This window comes from Nannospalax galili, unplaced genomic scaffold (genome assembly GCF_000622305.1).
Source record: "Nannospalax galili isolate Female #2095 unplaced genomic scaffold, S.galili_v1.0 scaffold485, whole genome shotgun sequence".
Classification (NCBI taxonomy): domain Eukaryota; kingdom Metazoa; phylum Chordata; class Mammalia; order Rodentia; family Spalacidae; genus Nannospalax; species Nannospalax galili.
The window spans coordinates 886,853-895,851 of record NW_008354534.1 but is presented as its reverse complement, the minus strand read 5'-3'; positions in this window follow the sequence as shown (position 1 = coordinate 895,851).

Below are 8,999 nucleotides of genomic sequence, written 5' to 3'. Positions count from 1 at the left end.
TGACACCCTATATTTTTTTTAATTATAAATAAACTACAAAAGGGAGAAGGAGGGAGGCTGAGGGTATGGCTCCATGCACAGTGCTTGCCGGGTTGGATCCCCAGCACTGCCCTTCCATTTTGCACCCTACATTTAGCAGCTGAGTTTATTGCCTCAGTCTCCTTCTCACCCATGCCAGCTTGATGCAGGAACAATTTCTTGCAGGAATTTTTTAATTTCAAAACTGGCCATCTGCTGGGTATGGTGAAGTCCCAGTATTTTGGAGACTGAGGCAGGAAGATTGTGATTTGGAGGCCAACCTAGGCTACACTGAAGAAGAAAACAACCATCAGCTGTCCATGGTCACCTCCTCCTTGGAGCTGTCCCTGATCTGCAACCTGACAGGCAGTTCTTTTTAGAAAACACGGTGCTGCATGAACACATGATCTCTGCAGACCTATGACTTCCTCAGAACCCAGAACCCAAACAGGCTGATCCTACTGTGCCACATGTCTAGCACTGCACCCTGCACAGGCCTTGGAGAGTGAACTCTTGGATCAAAAGTCAGAGGGGCACAACAACAGAACCATCTCCCAGTTCTGACTGGGTGACCAGTGGCATCTTCCTCTCTTACGTACAGTAGCACTGGGAAAATGCTACCTGGTCCCAGTCAGCAGAACAAGAGGCTAGTGAATGCCGCTGCCGGCTCTGGAGGTGGGGGTTAGAAGTTTGGGGAGGGGGACCTGGGCTTGGGCCTGGATATGTCTCCTCACCAACCCCACCTCCAACCTTATGAGTAAGGCCCAGTCAGTGGCTTCTGTGTTTCCCAGGGGCTCTTGTGGATTAGAGCAGTTAAGTGGTCTTTGGTGCTATTCTAAGTAGCCATTCACTTTCAGTTATTCAACAACCAGCCCAGGAGAAAAATCCACCTACGAAACAAAGCAAAACTCATTTTTATATCCATGGAAATATCACAGACACATCCATCTCCTTGTCCTGCCCAGGGAAATCCATATGCTCTCAGAAAATGACAAAGATCTCTCCCTACTCTTGCAGGCAGATTTCCAGGTAGGGACCAACTTCCCTAAAAGTGCCCTGAGTGTCCATAGAACCCTCACACTCAGCCCAGCCTCATACAATCCCTTGAGCAAAGCCCTCAGAGGCTGCCTGCTCTCCACCCAGGGAGGCACCCAGGCCTTCAGCAATGTCAGGCAAGTCCTGAATACTGAAATTACAAGTTGTAATGACTAGGCACCTTTTCTTTGTATTTACATGGTCTGGGCTGGGCTCCAAGAGTTGCTCTAGCCTCCCGGTCTCAGTGACTCAGAAGGGCAACAATACTGTCTGAATACGCAGGGTCCTGTGTAAAGTGGCATCTAGAGGAAAACCCTCTCCATCTGAACCACAGGGCTAGCTGGAGCCCGCACAAGTGTCGTGTGTTGTAGCATAAAAGAAACCCTGCAAAATCTTACCCAAAGGAGAACAGATAGTTGATCTTCCTCTGTCCCAGGAGTAATCCTTGAGTAAAAAGGGAAGGGACAGGTCTGGAATCCGAGCACTCAGGAGGTTGAGGCAGGAGGATCAAGAGTTGGAGACCAACCTTGGCTATGTAGCAAGATCCTGTCTCAAAAATAGACCCTGCAGGAGATGGGCATTAAGAGATTTGTTGCAAGGAGTGAGTTTACTCCTTGGGGGCTGGCTGGCAAGCTGGAAGTCTGTCAGTCACTGGACTCTGCACAGGAGAAGATGCTGTTCACAGAGTTTTTCCACTCAGGCTAGGTATGGTGTTGCATGCCTTTAGTTCTAGCACTCAGGAGGCAGAGGCAAGCAGAACTCTGTGAGTTCAAGGCCAGCCTGATCTACATAGCAAGATCTAGGCCAGCCAGGGCTACACAGTGAGGCCTGTCTAAAAAAAAAAAAAAAAAAAAAAAGTGGGTCAGGGCCACCAGGAATATCTCCTTTACTTAATTACATCTGTAACATACAAACATAGAAAACACCAAGGTTAGTGTTTCATTGAATAACTGAGAACTGTAGACTAGCCAAATCATCTCTTTAAACTGTCCATACATACACATATACACACACAAATTTAAATTTTTATTTCATTCAGGAGCCATTCTCTTCCTCTACCTGTGAGTCCTGGGGATTGAACATAGGTCATCAGGCTTGGCAGCTACCACCTTCACCTGCTGAGCCATCTTGCCAGCTCCAGTGAAACTTATTTAAAAGCAATATGGGATAAGATTATAGCTCAGTAGTGGAGCTCTTGCCTAGGATTCTCAGAACCCTAGGTTTGATCCCAAGCACCACAAAAAAATTAATAAAAAAAATGGCAAAACCACCATAAAATGTCCCTTCTTATCCACTTGAGTAGTTAAAATGAAAATGATGTTATGCCAAGCATGACAAAGTCATAAGGAAACTGGAATCCTTAAGGGATGAGTTTGAGGTTCTGTAGCAGAATGCTTGACTAGCATGCACGAAGCCCTGGGTTTGATCCCCAGCATCAGAGAAGAGAGAGACAGAGACAGAGACGGAGATAGAGACAGAGGAAAAAAAGTTCATGTCACATGACTCAGTAATTTCACTACTAGATACACACCCTAAAGACCTGGAAGCATGCCCACACAAGCATTTTCATACCACTAATGAAAGCAGTATTCATAACACTGGAACAACCCAAGTGCCTCTCAGCTGATGGATAAGCAAAGAGTGGTATATCCATACTGTGGAGCACTATGCAGCGATAAAAAGGGAAAGTACTAATAGATGCTGCAATAAGAACTGGCCTTCATAACATCATTCTGAGTGAACGAAGCCAGGCATAAAAACCCACATATTGTATGATAACATTTACATGGAGTGTTCGGAATAGGCAACTCCACAAAGATGAAAGGAGACAATGGTCATGGAGGCCTGGGGTTGAAAGGAGCAAGAAATAGAAAACAACTGTCAATGGGTCCAGATGTCTTGTGGGAAATGAAGATATCCCAAAGCTAGAGAGCAATAGTGATCACAACTCTAGGAAGATACCTGGGGAATATGAAACATATGTGGTGTTTGTTCCCAGCTCTGCTCTTGTCTTAGAACCAGTGAGGGAGATGGCTCAGTGGGTAAAGGTACTTGCTGCCAAGACTAACAACCCGAGTTCAATCCCAGGGGGCCACATGAAAGGAAAGAACTGATTCCCAAGTTGCCCTCTGACTTCCACATCTGTGCCATCTCACAAACACACACACACAATACACACACTAAATGCAATCACTTTTAAATTAAAACAACAATAATAAAGTCACTAGAAGTTGCTGATCGATAGGAATGGCTATCATGATTCTCAAAGACCCCCCCTCCCCTCCTTGGGTCCCGCAAGATGGCTCAGTGAGTAAAGATGTTTGCCATGCAAGCCTCACTGTCTGAATTCAATTCTGGAACCCACATGGTGAAAAGAGAGAGTCAACTCTCAAAAGTTTTCCCCTGACCACCACATTCACACACATGTACAGCATGCACACAAACGCGCAAATAATAGATAAAATAATGTTTTAAAAATAAAAGAAATAAGCCGGGCATGGTGGCACACACCTTTAATCCCAGCACTCGGGAGGCAGAGGCAGGCAGATCTCTGTGAGTTCAAGGCCAGCCTGGTCTACAGTGAGTTCCAGGACAACTGGGGCTACAGGGAGACCCTGTCTCAAAAAGACCAAAAAACAAAACAAAACAAAATTAAAATTAAAATTAAAGAAATAAATGCTCGTGAATGAGTTTCCAGGCTGCTGAACACATTAATGCTGAAAGTGATACTCAGGCATGGGAGCTCTGCACCCAAACTCCCCACCTTGTCTGTCTTCTCATTTTCTCATTTGGGGTTTATCAGTATCCTTTATAATAAATGGGCAAATTGTAAAGAAAGTGTTTCCTTGAGTTCTATTCTAGTAAACTAATCCAACCCAGGAAGGGAGTTGTGGGAATTTATAGCTGGTCTATCAAAAGTTCTGGAAGGCCAGACTTGTGAATGAGTATCTTTTGGGACTGAGCCTTCAACCTGTGAGACAAGATACGACTTCTAGGCAGATGGTATCAGAAGTGAATTGAATTAGAGGAGCCCAGCTGGTTGATTTTTGTTTGTTTGTTTTTCCCCCTGTATACAAAAAAAAAGAAAATCACTGAGTTGTAGACTTTTAGGGCTGGAGCGATGATTCAGCCATTAGGAGCATTTGCTGCTCTTACAGAAGAGCTGGGTTCAGTTCCCAGCACACAAATGATGGCTTACTATCATTTATAATGGTTCCAGTGGACCAGATGCCCTCTTCTGGCCTCAGTGGGTACTGCACACACATGGTGCACATACATACAGGCAAAACACTCATACCATACACATTAAATAAACTAAATAAATCTTTAAGTATAACTTTGCATCCTCAGCTACATAATGAGTTCAAGGCAAGCCTGGGCTATAATGAGAACCTATCTTTAAAAAAAACAAAAGATTCAGATGTGGTAGCACACACCTTTAATTCTAGCACTCAAGAGGCAGAAGTAGTCCTCTATGTGAGTTCAAGGCCAGCCTGGTCTACATAACAAGTTCTAGAACAGTCAAGGCTATAGAGTGAGAACCTTTCTCAAAGATAAAAAATAAATAAAAAGGTGACATTCATGAAGTGGTCATTATATCTCAATAAAGCTATGGTTTAAAACAACAAAAATCAACAAGAAAGGAAAGAATGGGAAAGCCACATGTCCCTGGGTGAGCTGGCTCCCAGCTAAGTTAAGGGGCTGCAGCGACTCTTTCCTGTGTCCAGGTTTCCATTTGGTTTCTGTTGCTGTGATGAAAGACTGACAAACAACAACTTGGGGAGGGCTTGTTTAATCTTAGACTTTACATACGGCAGGAACTTAAGGCAGGAGCTCAAAGCAGAAACCACAGAGGAACGCTGCTTACTGGCTTGCTTCCCCAACTCACATTCAGCTGCCTTTCTTATACAGCCCAGGCCCACTTGGTTAGGGATGGTACTGCTCAACATGGGCTGGTTCCTCCTTCATCAATTACCAATTAAGAGAGTGCCCCCAGAGAATGCCCTAGGTCAATCTGATGGAGGAAATTCCTCAGTTGAGATTTCCCTCTTCCCAAGTATGTCTGGGTTTGTGTCAAATTGACCAAAACTAACTATGACATTCCCTTTCATGGGACTCTGGCCTGGGTGCTGCACAGGTCCCAGAACCTGTAGATGGCCTGGAGAAAGGAATCCGCAAAACTCTCCCAGCTCGGGGGCTAAAGAGATGGCTCTCTGGTCAAGAACGTGTACTGCTCTTGCAGAGGACCTGAGTTTGATTCCTAGCACCCACCTCAGGAGGCTCATAATTGTCTATAACTCCAGCTCCAGGGGGATCCAATGCTCTAGCCTCCAAGTGCCCTCATGTACACATATACCCACACACATCCACATAATTAAAAATAAAATCTTTTTTTAAAAAATCTCTCCCAGTTTGCTCCTCTCTTTCCATGTCATTCTGCTCATTGGCCCCAGGGGTTCCAACAACCTCCCTACACCCACATGCCACTACTTGAAAAGAACATTATCTGAAGATGCTGGCAGGTCTCAGTACTCCTGGCCTGGTGGTATTTCCCTCTCCCAGATGGAGACTGGCCCTGCAAGATTCTAACCCACCACACAGAATCTAGCACAAAAGGAGAATTTAACCTTTATGTGTTGCAAAGAATTCCCATTTTACAGATGTGAGGACTCTGGGACCCAGGGATGGTCAAAGATCCATTCAACATCAAGTAGGCTTTGGGTTCTCTCTCTTTGCATTCTCTCATCACCCAGGATGGGACCTCATCAGTTAGAGACAAAGGTGACTGAGCCAGCAGAACCAGACTTTCTGGAGCGTTCTTTGCCAAATAGGTCCAGAGCTCTGGAAGGATCACCACCCTTTTACCCAGCAATTTCTTGTTTTAAGCTCTGGTTCATAAGGCATTCTACTAGGACAAGGAAGTTACCCATCATAGTGCAAAATGGAAACAGTCGAAACATCTCTGACATAGACACAGCCCTATGATTGGACAGTATACACTTACAAAAATGTCTTTGGGGCCACTGAGTTGGCTTAGCAGGTAAAGGTACTTGTTGCCAAGCCTGACCGCTTGAGTTTGATCCCAGGACTCACATAATGGAAAAAAACAACTCCTGCAAGTTGTCCTCTGACCTCCACACATACACACTATGGCACACATGGCCCCCTCTACACACACACACACACACACACACACACACACACACACCCCAAATAAATGTAATACAAAAATTTAATGATACCTTTGAAGATTTTTGTTTATTTTATGAGAGAGGGTCTCCTTGTAGCCCCCAGCTGGCCTGGAACTGGGCTGGACTCTATTTCACAAAGATTCAACTGCCTCTACCTCCTAAGTGCTGGAATTAAAGGTGTGTGTCATCACACCCAGCATCTTTGAAGAATTTTTTTATGCTAGTGGAACTTAAGAGAAATGATACTATTTTTTTTTTTTTTTTGGTCTTTTTGAAGCAGGGTCTCCCTGTAGCCCCAGCTGTCCTGGAACTTACTATGTAGACCAGGCTGGCCTTGAACTCACAGAGATCCGCCTGCCTCTGCCTCCCAAGTGCTGGGACTACAGGCGTGTGGCACCACACCCGGCTGATAATTATAATTTTTTAAAAAAACAAACACCTATTAAGCAATGACTATCTTTTCAGCCCTGCCTGGCCAGCTGAGGTGCATAGGTAAACCCTATTCTGCAGGAATTCCTTAACCCCAACCTATATACCTGTCTGATGTTCTTCGTAACAATTATTTTTTAAAAATCAGTATTTGGGTTAAGAGCATGTAACCCCAGTTCCAGGGGATCCGACACCCTCTTCTGACTTCTGTGGGCACTGCATAACACAAGTGCACTTACATATGTGCAGGCAATACACTCATACACATAAAATAAAAATAAATAAAATATTTAAAAATCAGGGCTGGAGAGATGGCTCAGTCACCCACATGACAGCTAACAACTGTTGGTAACTCCAGTCCCAGGGGATCTGACAACCTCTTCTGATCTCCATGGGCATTGCATGACATGGGTGCACTTTCCTACATGCAGGCAATACACGCATACACATAAAATAATAAATAAAAAAATTTAAAAAAATATTTAAAAATCAGTATTTGTCAAATAAGATTACTTAACAGTGGACTTTGTATGAAATTACACGTGATTTTAGTTTACATTTAAAATTTCTGTATTTGGGGACTGGAGAGATGGTTCAGTGGTTAAGAGCACTGACTACTCTTGCAGAGGACCCAGATTCGGTTCCCAGTATCCACATGACAGCTAACAACCATATGTAACTCCAGTTCCAGGGAATCCGACGCCCTCCTCTGGCTTCCAGAGGCATTGCATGACATGGGTGCACGCACATGCGCACGCATGCACACAAACACACATATGCAGGCAAAACATTCATACACATAAAATAAATTAAAATTTCTGTATTTCCTTGTATGTATATATTTTTGCTTTGTGTGCTACACAGGAAATTGAACTCCAGACCTTGTGAATGCTAGGCATTCTACCGCTGAGTTACAACTACATCCCCGCATGTACTTAAAGCCCAGAATGGGCTTTTTCTTTTGCTGGTATGCACCTGTAATCCCAGCACTTAGGAGATAGAGGCAAGGTGATCAGGTGTTCAAGGTTATCCTCAGCCACCTAGTAAGTTCATTGCTAGCTTGGGCTTCATGAGACACTAGCTAATAATAATAATAATAATAATAATAATAATAATAATAATAATTTCTTTTCAGGCGGGGTCTTACTAAGTTTCCCAGACTGGACTTCAACTCAGTATGTTACCCAAGAAGGCCTCAAACTTGGGATCCTTCTGCCTTAACCTCCAAAGTAGCTGGAATTAAGGGTGTGTGCCACCAGGCATGGTTTATTTTCCAGGCTTTTGCAATAAGCATGTTTTACTTTTACAATCAGAAATATGAAGTGTGTTTAAAAGTTATTCTATCCCATAGAAATCAGAGATCCTTGTCTTCCTGGGGCACCTTATCAAAAGAGGTATTTCCCTAAAAACACCTTGGAAGGAGATTCTGGTGTTTGGGAGAGTAACAGATTTATTAAAACTCCACTAATCAACTTATAAGCCTCAGTTGCCTTCCATGAAGTACTCCTGGGGGCAGTGCTGAGCATTCACCCCATAAGGACTCATCCCTGGGCCTTGCTGGCCAGGAGCCCTGGCTTCATATGACTCAAAGGGAAGTGTCCCAAGGCCATAGCTGTTGAGGTTGGCTTCAGCCCAAGGCCTGTGCTGGCTTAGGGCTCACAGCACCCGGCCCAGGCGTGCCCTAGGAGTGCACACATGGGCCGAGCCCCCGCCAAAACGATGCCAGCACCTTCACTCAGGAACGCAGCTGCTAGAGAGCTTTCACACCTCATCGGTGCCCACTCGGTGGATGGTGGATAGTGAACGGCAGATATGTTGGAGCACATCAGGGTAGCTTTGCCCTGAGTTGCATACAGGCAGCCAAACAAGGGCGGAGACACATTCACAGCCTGGGGCTCTGCTCTTAACCCCAAACATTGCCGGCAGCAGCCTGGCTTATGAAACATAGGCACAGCTTTATATAATCATGAAAAAAGAAGAGAAAAAATATATACTTACAAAGGCAACCCAACCTCAACAGCAGGTTTTTCTAGATGGAATTTTATTTTGCCTTCTTCTGATTATGTTCATTGCCATCAATCTTAGTTAAAAAAAAAGAAATGAATAAATAAGAAACTGTAAGTGGCCCTCGGTTCCACCCTTCCAATTGTCTCTAGGCACTGCACCTATCCTTTCTGCCTTGCCCATGTGAATGGGTAACACACACACACACACACACACACACACACACACACAAATGCATGTGCATGCCTTTACTTTGTTTTGATTTGGTTTGTTTTGGTGTTTTTTGCTGTTTTGTTTTGAAACAGGGCCTCCCTGTAACCC